Source organism: Babylonia areolata, chromosome 24 (genome assembly GCF_041734735.1).
Source record: "Babylonia areolata isolate BAREFJ2019XMU chromosome 24, ASM4173473v1, whole genome shotgun sequence".
In the NCBI taxonomy this organism is placed as follows: Eukaryota; Metazoa; Mollusca; class Gastropoda; order Neogastropoda; family Buccinidae; genus Babylonia; species Babylonia areolata.
In genome coordinates, this window is record NC_134899.1 from 18,981,527 (window position 1) to 18,994,026 (window position 12,500).

Genomic DNA, 12,500 nt, shown 5'->3' on the forward strand with positions numbered 1-12,500 from the left:
TCTGTCTATCTGTTTATCTATTATCTATCTGTCTATCCGTCTATCTATCTATCTATCTATCCGTCTATCTCCCCTCCTCCTCTTACAGATTTATATTTCTTTCCCCGACTCACTCCTATCTTATGACTGTCCAGGCCTCAAAAGAGATACTTGAAATAAAATATTCATCTGTCGCAGACCCATCTATATAAAAGACTCGCCCCACTCAATTCTTTTATCTCCCTATCTTTATGAATCAATAAAACGTCGATTTGTGCCGATGCCAGGGCAGACAGATAATCCATCATAATTTGTCCGTCAGTAAACGTGGGCACTCATGCATACAATGTCCATTCGCACAGGGAAACATAACATCAAAGTGAATCACTCCAAATAACTGAGATTAATTGTAGATAATGGGGGTTGGGGGGCGGGGGGGGGGGGGTGGGGGGGGGGCAGGTGATAAATGTGGAACATGAGTGTGTGGGTGAGTGTAGGCATAGACAAACGGATGGGTTGTGGGTTGAGAGAGAGAGAGATAGAGACAGAGACAGACAGACAGATTTTGTGTTTCTTACACACACATCGGCTTTGATGCTCTCTCTCTCTGTCTCTGTCTCTGTCACACACACACACACACACACACACACACACACACACACACATCATTCCCATCACGGAGCTGTGCAGTCAGCATAATAAACAGAAGAGATCAGTGGTTCCTATGGGGAAAACAAAGGAAATGCCAGAATGAACGCGACCCCTTCTTTTGAGAGCAGTGCCAGAAAAAAGGAAAAGAAGAGACAGAAAAAAAAATCAGCTCACGTGTCCACTTTCCTGTCTGCTGGCTCCTCCCCCCCTCCCCCCCCAACCCCCCCCCCCCCCCCCCCCCCTCCCCCCTCTCCACAGCATCCTGACAACAAACACGACCACTCTCCCCTTGCGCCAGGAGGAGCACACTTCTGACATTTCGCCCCTTCCACACTTGACGCAACAAGCAATTCTCTCGCGACACGAGATGGGAGAACGGGGTGGGAAAGAGATGGATTGAAGGGATTGAAAACACACACACACACACACACACACACACACACACACACACACACAAAACCAATGGGATGAGAAGCAATGATAAAAGGAAAACAAGGAAAACGATAGCATATTTTCCCTGTCTGCAGCACTGTGTAAAATTAATGAAGTGTTTCTATAGCACGCACGTCCACAATTAATCAGAACTTCGTGCAATCGTTAGTCAAACAAAGATGAATATTTGTGGTGAACTGAAAAAAGAAAAAAGAAAAAAAGAAGCAAACACAGGAATCTGACATATAAGCCTGTCACGCATATACACGCTGCTAAAGCAAACACACAATCTTCCTTCCACAATTGCGCGCGTGCACACATAATCACACGCACACGCACAGAGAGAGAGAGAGAGAGAGAGAGAGAGAGAGAGAGAGAGAGAGAGAGAGAGATTTTAAATCAATATCTTTTTTGTGCATAATAGTCTTGAAATATGTACAGATATCTAAACGATTCTTCAGATACGGTATGCGACAGACCAAGGGACAGACCAACAGACAGCGATATTAATCAGAAGAGGAGGAGACAAGGAACTGAGGGTCGGGAGGAGGGGTGGGAAGGAGGAGGAGGAGGAGGAGGAGGAGGGGTGATTGCGAGAATACCCCCTTGGTGATTAGGTGGGGACAGCGTATAACCCTGAAGCTAATCATGCACGTGGGCAAGCTAATTGACATCACACGCCCATCCAAAAACTGGGCTTTTCTTGTCGCGAATGGAAAAGGTTAATTAAACCCTGTCCAACAGCTTCAGTCCCACCCCATCCCCCCATGTTAGGACTTACCCCGGAGTCATCCTGGGCTGCCTCGAATAACCCCCGGGATGACAACTCTTAATTGTAAATGATCCCGTTCGGGTTTAATTTAGCTATTGAAAAAAAAGAAGAAAAATAGGCGGTCGTTCTGGGCTACCCTTTACAGACCCCGTACCCTCTTTCCATTACAACTTGATAAAGGAAGCAAACGTGGAGCCTGATAGCCTATGTTGAATCTAACTAGTTCAAATTCAAGTCAGCATAAAATGGCCCCTATATCCAAAAGAGGTTATTCTGAGCAAGTCAGATTTGTCCCTGGGGGAAAAAAACCAACGGGGGTGCGAATAGTCTGCTGCACTGGGAATAGTTTTAGCGGATGTCAGTCCCAGCCACCCACTCACCCCCTCTCCCACCCCTTCATTCTGACATTTTGCTTGGTTTCTCAGTCTCCTTGCCAAATTAATGGTGTCGGTCGGCCGCTGACAAAGATATATATTTTTAATGAAAATGTTAGAACAATGTTATAGTTTTACATGTAGATTCTCTCTCTTCAGGGTTGTCAGTCTTTTAATAAACTGGGGTCAGTCTCTCTCCCTCACCGATGGAAGACAACACGAGCAGCAACAAACAGGCCGGCAGAATACAGCGCCATCACGAAAATGAACGTGCTGTAATGCACAAAACGTTGACCTTTCTTGCTGGTGAAAAATTCAAACAAATGTAACGTGCTGGACCAACCAGCGTGACTGCCTCAGAGCAGCACATTTTAAGGCTTCCAACCTTGTCATCTAACCACGGCTCCTGGTCGACAGAATTACATGATTATATCCCCGACCCCCATTCCCTTACGCCTCTCTCCCCCATCTTCCTGTGCAATTTCACAGGACCGAGTTGGAAAATTGAGCAGCAAAGCCAAACCGACACTTTCCATCGCATCAGAGACTGCTGGCATTTAATGGGATATATACAGGGAGAAAGTTACGTGGTAATGCAATTATTCGTGGAATCAAAAGTCATCTGCGATCTTTCCTTATCTATATCTTTGCAAGAATTGTTTGCAGAATTTTTGTTTTGCTTGTGCCTGTAGTAACATTAGTTCCTGCAACCCTGTGTGTACATGCATGTCCAGAAATGCGTGCATATGCGTGACTGATAGAATTAGAGACATAAAGATATAGAGACACACAGACAGTCAGACAAACAGGGAGAAAAGCAATCCACTCAGTCGTTCAAGGCAGATAGTAAATACAAAACCCCACCTAAGTAAATACATTTGATATTTCAATTACATCTGAATTCAACTAAATTCCACCTAAAGAAACGCGCGAGCACTTTAATTACATCTGAATTCCATGAAATCCCACCAAAATAAACACATGAGCATTTCAGTTACATATAAATCCCACCTCCCTCCATTTTCTCTCCCCTCTCCAGATTTCTGTTCTACCCTATACTCTCATGTTCGTTTCCAGGAAATCCCAACGCAATACCCGTGTCCATATAAAGACATGACCCAATTCAGGTCCCGTGTGAGAGAGACAATATGTATCTGCTAAACATTCAGCCCCACAAGTGCAAACACATTCTCTTTAAAACCGTTCTCTCTGTCAATATAAATATTTGAACAAAATCTGGTTCACGTCCATTTGTACCGATGTTTGGTGTACCTTGGAAATGGGATGAATAAATAATGGGACAGACTGACAGATGGTCAGATAAGCAATTGGCTTTGCAGCAAATCCTTCGCATAGATACTCAAGCTCGAGACATTCAGGCTGGCAGATAATTGTGGATGTTGGCCCCTAAGCTGCGAGAGAATCCTTGTTTTATTTGTTTGTTTGTTTTTAATAGTTATCATCGTAATATCGTCTGTTCGTTTTTTTTTCTTCACGTTGTCTACTGCTGTCTCATTAGAAAGGGCAACAGCTTTCCATGGCAGAGGGGAAAATGGGGGCAGCAAAGGAAGAAGTAATCGTGGCAATGCTCTTTCGTGAGCGTCGGATTATTTTGAACTTGTGTAAACAAAGTGATTCTATGTTTTAACCCGGTGTTCGGTTGTCTGTGTTTGTTATTGTTTTTTAAAGACCAGTTCCCAAGAGCTGAGTATAAATCATAAAGATATTTTCCCTGTGATCCTGATTCGAAGTAAAAACAACAGCAACAACAAACCGTTATGAAAGTAAAAATGAGAGACAAAAAGATGCTTGAAACCCGAAAGAAGAAAGTCAACAAGAGAGAAGGAAGTGGAGAGCAGACAAAGCGGAGTCTGACCAACAAAGCTGATGCCAGTGGGAACTACCATAATGCACGTGCTGACCGTAACCTAAACTGACGTCTAATGTCATGCACAACAACCGACCCGAGGGCAATCAAGGCTGTGAATGGGGAAAACAGTGTCACGTGCAGTCACCCTTGGGGAATGTTCCCCCTCTCTCTGTGTGTGTCTCCATCCCTCTCCCTTCTCTCTCTCTCTCTCACCTTCCAGTGTTGCAGCAGGGACCAGTTACCGTTACCCGACCACAGCTTCTGATCGAATGAATCATCCGTGTGTGTGTGTGTGTGTGTGTGTGTGTGTTGTGCCGGGTGCGCATGCGTGCGTGCTAGTGTGAGTGTCTTTGCTAGACAAGGTGGAAATACCTAACTTCATAAACAATTTACATCTGAACTACCCTTCCCTCCTCCAATCCCTCTCTCTTCCATAACTCTCTCTTCCAGGCTTCCATCTATGCAACTCTTTTCCTCACGACCAGTGGTATCTCTCCCCACACACACACACGCACACGCACACATACACACTATACCCTAGTGTATATACGAAGACATGCATTCATGACTTTCCATGCCCCAGGAGAAATGTGCTAGATGAAATATTCATCTGACAAACATTCATCCACAAAAAGAAAAAGTTCGCTAAAGCCCCAAGTCATTCCTTTCCCTCTGTCCGCATCAATAATAAATATAAATAATAAAACAAAAAAACCGTGGTGGGTCCATTTGTGCTGAGGGTTTCGCACACAGGGGAACAAGTGCTGAATACATGCCTGGACATACTGGAAGTTGATGAAACAAGTAATTTGATGAGCAACAACATTCATACTTTCATATTCCGCGTTCATCCATACAAGTCCATACAGATACACGCGCGTGCACACACACACACACACACACACACACACACACACTACATTCCGATCACAGAGCTTGCTGCACTGTTTGCAGAAACGGTTTCCACGGGAGACAAGAAGAAAAGGCCAGAAGATGACCCTTTTCATTCAGAGCAGTACAAAAATGAATAAATATACAAAAAGAAAAAAAAAAAGAAATAACAAAATAAATAAAAACCCACACGTGGGCACTTTCCTGTATGCTGGCTCCTCACCCATCACGACATTCCCACAACAAACACGATTCCGTCCCCTTCTGCTTTGACATTCTCCTGACACTTACTTCTGCGTCAGTCATCCCTTCTCTCTCAGCTTTAGAGTAATTATCTCGCGAGAATACGATGGGGAAACGAGACAACAGGTCGGATAAAAAGAGATGAGGAGGAGGGGGATGAAATGAAATGAAAGAAAAGAAAAGAATAACAAGAGAGAGGAAGAAGAAATAAACTGGGGAATTGAAGAGGGGTAGAGGAGAAGGGGGAACAGAAAGAATAAGATAAAACCGTGAATACATGCAAAGCGCTGGGCTGGAAATGGGATTCAAAAACACGAAATAAGACTGGTTTGGAAACTGAATCCGAAACGACAAAACTGGATTGGACCTGAATCTGATTGAAATAAAAAACAAAAACAACTAAAAAATGAAGAGGTCCTGGGATTCGCACAGCCGAAGAAGAAAGTAGAAAAGGTAATGAAACTTGTGTTTATCATCAGGCAAAACCAACTCCTCTCTGGCAGCCATAAATGTGGTGTGAGATGTCTCCTTTATTGCTGGAATCCCATGACAGGCGCAATAGCCGAGTGGTTAAAGCGTTGGACTGTCAATCTGAGGGTCCCGGGTTCGAATCACGGTGATGGCGCCTGGTGGGTAAAGGGTGGAGATTTTTACGATCTCCCAGGTCAACATATGTGCAGACCTGCTAGTGCCTGAACCCCCTTCGTGTGTATATGCAAGCAGAAGATCAAATACGCACGTTAAAGATCCTGTAATCCATGTCAGCGTTCGGTGGGTTATGGAAACAAGAACATACCCAGCATGCACATCCCCGAAAACGGAGTATGGCTGCCTACATGGCTGGGTAAAAACGGTCATACACGTAAAAGCCCACTCGTGTGCATACGAGTGAACGCAGAAGAAGAAGAAGAAGCTAGAATCCAAACGTCTCCTGGTTCTGGTCATAATCGTAATGTATAGTCACACGTCATAAAAAAAAACAACAACCCTGGTACTTCTCATAATCCTGGTAACTGACAGTGTTAAATCCTAGTCGTTATTGTTGTATCAACAGTAATTCTAGTCACAATCCTGATCAATGTTTATAGCTCAGCACAGTATGGTTTCCCAACCCCCTACGCCCCCGCCCCCCATCAAGAAACAAACCCAACTACGCAACCAACAAAACAAGGGCCACACGTTCGCCTTACCACCACCACCACCACTCCTCCACCGCCTCAATTCTTCCACCAACAGAACAATGCCAGCTGCGAGCAAATAAATACAACAGTCCCTGTGATCTTCGTTAATTTCATCACTGCACGTGATAAGTGTTAATTTCATCACTGCACGTGATAATTGTTAATTGCATCGCTGCGCGTGTATGCCAAAAAAGGTCAGGGGCATTTTGCCATTCTGCGCAGCAGACAAATGAAAAAAAAAAAAAAAAAAAAAAGCATACACGTATGTGTATGTATTTAGCTTGATTTCAACGCCAGTCACCACTAGAAGACAATGACCTCCTGGTTGTACACGATTTTGAGCTGAAATGCTACACCCACCTGACAACATGAATGAAACTTTGAGTGGATTTTTAAGATAAAATCCAACCTGAAGACATAAATAAATGAGAAGATGAGGTAAAAGAGACAGAGCGTAAGAGCTAGAGGCCGACAGCGATGACGACACAGAGGGAGACAGAGATGAAGACAGAGACCGACGGAGCAACAGAAAAAGAAAAAGAAATATTCGGTTTGGTGCACCTTATCTAAGGAAGCGTATTCGAGAAAGGTAACCACTGAAGACAGAGACGCCATGACTACACTTTGTGGGGAAAATCAGTCAAATGTTTCTGAGTTTGACGTATGTCGCAGACAGAGCTTTTACGTATGTCGCAGACAAGGGTTTGACGTAGATTTATTTGACGTCATACTCAGAGCGGGGTGGTAGTTTTCTGACCGGGAAAAGCTACGCAGGGGCTTTCTAACCGGATGGCAGTTTTCTGACCGGGAAAAGCTACGCAGGGGCTTTCTAACCGGATGGCAGTTTTCTGACCGGGGAAAGCTACACAGGGGCTTTCTAACCAGGTGGCAGTTTTCTGACCGGGAAAGCTACTCAGGCCTTGAATCATGAAAATGATACACTCGGCAACAGACCCTTGGGGATGGTGGACCCAGTTAAACCCATCCTTTCCTCCACCTTCTGTCTTTCATCTCTACATTCTGCCCCTTTTCTTTCGTTTCCTCGAGTCTCTCCTCTTAACAAGAAGAATGTTTATATCGACCGCTGCAAATCAATCCTGTTGAACAATTTGGTTGGAAATCCAACCCTACTGGCTTAATAAACACATATTGTCTACCTTCCGGTTCATCCACCTCCTGATTATCTTGTTTCTGGTTTCATTCTCCTCCTCTCCTGTAGCAGTGTGCGACCTCCCTCACTCCAACAACAGCAAAAGACCAGAAGAATACGCCATCACATCACAGTCACAAGAATGAGCGAATTATATTACAACGTTGATCTTTCTGTTATCCCTTCATGTCTTGGTGATACCTTTCTGTCTTGGTTATCCCCTTTCTGTCTTAGTTATACCCTTCTGTCTTGGTTATCCCTTTCTGTCTTAGTTATACCCTTCTGTCTTGGTTATCCCTTTCTGTCTTGGTTATCCCCTTCTGTCTTGGTTATCCCTTTCTGTCTTGGTTATACCCTTTCTGTCTTGCTTATCCCTTTCTGTCTTAGTTATACCCTTCTGTCTTGCTTATCCCTTTCTGTCTTGCTTATCCCTTTCTGTCTTGGTTATACCCTTCTGTCTTGCTTATCCCTTTCTGTCTTAGTTATCCCTTTCTGTCTTGGTTATACCTTTCTGTCTTGGTTATACCCTTCTGTCTTGCTTATCCCTTTCTGTCTTAGTTATACCTTTCTGTCTTGGTTATCCCTTTCTGTCTTAGTTATACCCTTCTGTGTTGGTCATACATTTCTGTTTTGGTTATCCCTTTCTGTGTAGGTTATACCTTTCTGTCTTGGTTATCCCTTTCTGTCTTGGTTATACCTTTCTGTCTTGGTTATACCCTTCTGTCTTGCTTATCCCTTTCTGTCTTAGTTATCCCTTTCTGTCATGGTTATCCCTTTCTGTCTTAGTTATCCCTTTCTGTCATGGTTATCCCTTTCTGTCTTAGTTATACCCTTCTGTCTTGGTCATACCTTTCTGTCTTTGTTATCCCTTTCTGTCTTGGTTATCCCTTTCTGTCTTGGTTATACCTTTCTGTCATGGCTATCCCTTTCTGTCATGGCTATCCCTTTCTGTTATGGTTATCCCTTTCTGTTATGGTTATCCCTTTCTGTCTTGGTAACACACATGAAAAAAAAGTCCAAATTAAAATGTCAAAAGCTTGCTTGGCAATCCTACATCAGTGCAACGATGTGTGTGTGTGTGTGTGTGTGTGTGTGTGTGTGTGTGTGTGTGTGTGTGTGTGCGTATTGAAAGGTCATACATAACTTCTTGCTCGATTTTAGCGGTTATACTGTTGTTGCTCTGCCGTTTTATGTCTGCATTTTATCATACTAACGTTTTCAGAATAAAGACTGGTATGAACCAGCTTCTTGTTCATGAGTTCTGCTGCCACCATCATCACCCTCCACCACCCCTATCTCCCCGCACTGTGCCCCTCCCTCCCTCCCATCATCATCTCTTCCTCTCTGATTGTAATTTCTGGGGACCAATTTTGTTGTCACCCGGCCTAAGGTTTTTGCTCGAATGAATCACCCCCCCCCCCACCCCTCCCCTCTCTCTCTGTCTATCTGTTTCTGTATGTGCTTTTTGTATCTGTCTGTCAGTCTGTCTCTCCCTGACTGCGTTTCCGCACGAATGAATCATTCTCATCCCTCACCTCTCTCTGTCTCTGTCTGCCTACCAACCAGCTTGCTTTCCTACTTGCCTGTCTGTCTGTCTGTCTCTTTCTATCTCTCTATCTCTCTATCTATCTCTGGCTGTAGGTTTCTGCTCGAATGAATCCTTTTCATTTCCTCTCTCTGTGTCTCTGTCTGTCTGTCCGCCTGTCTGTCTGCCTCCCCCCCCTCTCTCTCTCTCTTTCTCTGTGGCTGTAGTTTTCTGCTCAAATGAATCATTCTCATCCAACCCCCACCCCCTCCCTCCCCTCTCTATCTCGTCTGTCTGTCTGTCCGCCTGTTTGACTGTCTGTCTGTGTCTCCTCTGTCTCGTCTAATTTCCAGGAGACCAATTTTGTCATCAATTGACCAATGGAAAACAGACCCCTTATTTCAGCAGAAGCTGCCCAGCCACCACGGGTTGAAAATGAAAATAGTTCTTGCTGTTGTTATTACACATGCGAGCAAAACGCCATGCGCTCTCTCCCATTCCTCCTCTGTCAGTGTATATTTTTGCAAGACTTCTTCGTAAATATAATCTTTGTTTTGTTCATGTGAAAACATGCGTGTAAGTTCACGCAACCCTACCGTGTGTGCATAAGCACGTGCATGTTCGTGTTAATGTGGTCAAGAAAGAAGAGAGTGCGCGTGGCACAGAAAGGGAGGGAGAAGGAGAGACAGACAGACAGACAAACAGAGACACAGAGAGAGACGGACAGAGACAGAGAACATGTGCAATTGTGTATGTATACGTGTATGCGTGTGGATGGGGGCGTGGGGGGGGGGGCGGGGGGGGGAGCGAGATTGGAGGGGGGGGGGGGCAAAGGAGGGGGAGGGGCGGAAAGGAAGGGTTCAAAATGGAAACACGAGTCATCTAAATTCTAATATCATCATCAGATGAACAGACTATAAATAAATAAACGAGTCATCTAAGTAGAAATATGCACACGAATATTTCATATCTGAGTAACCCCACCCTCTCTTTCTCTCTTTCTCCATTCCCCTCTTCCTTCTCATCCCCCAGATTCCCTTCTTTCTGCTTCTCTCCTCATGGCCAGTACCATCAGCAAACTGTGTTGTGCCCATACAAAGACGGCATTCCGTGGCTCCCAAAGCCCTGATGCGCGAGGTAAAATATTCATCAGACGCACATCCGCCTCACAAAAAAAAAAAAAAAAAAAAAAAAGAAAAAGCTCGTCGCAAAGTCCTCTCTCCCCGTCAGAATGAATAATACATCAAAAAACGGTGGGGCGGGGGTTGATTTATAGTGACGTTTTGGTACACAAGGGGAAATGGGGTGGGTAAATGCTGGAAGAGGACTAACAGTTAGAAACGTGCTGATTAAAGAAAGAAAAAAAAAGCTTAATAACGTGCTGCTCAGCCAAAGATTTATAACATGTTGATCAAGAAAAGCTTTATAACGTGCTGCTCAGCCAGTGGTTTGTATGATGCTGTTAACAAAAGCTTAATAACGTACTGATGAGCAAAAATTTAATAACATAGGTTAAAGCTTAGATATGCACTTGGACATGCACTCATATTCACGCTCGTTCGCTCGCTTACGTGCGTACGTACGTACACACACACACACACACACACACACACACACACACACACTCACTCACACACACGCACACACGCATGCACGCACGCACACACACACACACACACACACACACACCACGTTCCTATATCCGAGCTGTTCTGTATATGTAAAAAGAAGAATATATACATTTGGCGGTATCTGTGGGAAACAAGAAAAAGGCCAGAAAGTGACTCCTTGTCAAGAGCCAACCAAGAGGCAAGCAAAACAAAACACGTATCCACTTCACTGCTTGCTCTCTCCCCTCTCCCACATTATTCAGACAACAAACACGACGCGCCTCCCTTGTGCAACTGGCATAATACTGACATTTCGTTCGGCAACCATTTCCTTCCTGTTCTGCGACATTCCATTGGGGAACGGAAAGGACATCAAAAGGAATAGGAATAGGGGTGAGGGGGTGGGGGCGAACAGAAACGTAAACTTTGGAGGATAGAAGAATGGAAAAAAGGAAATAAAAGTATGATGAAAAGAAAGTGGTGATACGAAAGGTTGGTGAAGAAAAATCTTACTGGCTTTTACGAAACCCTAACCGACTGGGACTAGAAACTGGATCAAAATAAATGCACAATAACATAAGAGACAAATAAAACGACATGTCAGAAAACGAAATGAAACTAAAAGACAATGACAACTGCAGGAAATGAAAGGCAGAGAAACGAACATAAAATACAAAACTCGAACCAAACTGAAGCAAAGCGAAAAACAAAAATTGCAACACATCAGTGGTTTATTCTGTTACAGCAGACACTGTTAAAACTATAACAATAGCCATACGACTCATAGACCGTGTGCTACAAGCCGAGCTGTCTACGAAGGCCGAACAAAAAACAAGCAATACATACTCAAAAGATGTTTTTAGCGGATGGCACCACCGTTGATGGAAATATATCATCAGTATGCACGTGCTAAACGAACTGACGTTTGATGCATGTCATGCACGGCAGCAGACATGGACAATCGATGCCGGTGAATGGAATAACAAGCGTTCAGCGCAACCACCCAATGGACACCTCTCTCTCTCTCCCTCTCTCTCTCGCATAACCACTTGCTTAGACCGAATAAAGTAAAAGAAGGTCAGGTCCATGTACAAGCTGGTACTTTGTGATGCCTTACAAACACTCCCTCCCACGTCCACCTCCAAGTCCCCTGGTTTTGATTTGTGGTCCATGGCCAAAGTTCAATAAAACATTTTCGTTTGTTCGTTCGTTCGTTCGTTCGTTCTCTCTCCTTCTCCTCCACCATCTCCTTCTCCGCCCTTCATCTCCCGTTCCCCGCCATCCCGTTCTCTCCTCCTGAAGGGGACCCAATCATGCTGTCACCTGGCTACAGTTGTTTCTGGTCAAACCAATGAAAATACTTACCTCGCTGTCCCCATCTTCTCTCCCCCGCCCCCTTCAGCCACCATGTGCAATTTTCTGCGGACCAAATCTGTTGGTCAGGCAACTATCAGCACGGGAAAACTGACCCCTTCCATTACACCAGTGGCTGCCGGCGATCACGGGTTGCATGACTGGAAAATTGTTTTATGCTGACGAAATTGTAATTAAGAGCCCCCTCTTCCCCCCCCCCCCCCCCGCACTACCCCCTCCTCTCTCTCTCTGTTGTGTGTGTTTGTTTCTTTCATTTTGCTCATTTTTTTCCAATGGGATTTTACAAACACCATGCTTGTACCTGTATGCCATGTGTGTGTGTGTGTGTGTGTGTGTGTGTGTGTTGTACTTGTTGTTGTTGTTTTGTTTGTTTTGTTGTTTTTTTTTGTTGTTTTTTTTTGGGGGGAGGGGTATTATTTTTTTCTCTCCTGTGTTGTGTAGTGTAGAC

The 12,500-nt window shown here is 44.4% G+C and overlaps 1 protein-coding gene across 1 annotated transcript in view; it reads right to left on the reverse strand.

Moving 5' to 3' along the window:
* LOC143298970 (glycine receptor subunit alpha-1-like) overlaps positions 1 to 12,500 on the reverse strand; it is a 32,477-nt gene that overhangs the window by 11,994 nt on the left and 7,983 nt on the right. The gene's annotated exons all lie outside the window — the stretch shown is intronic.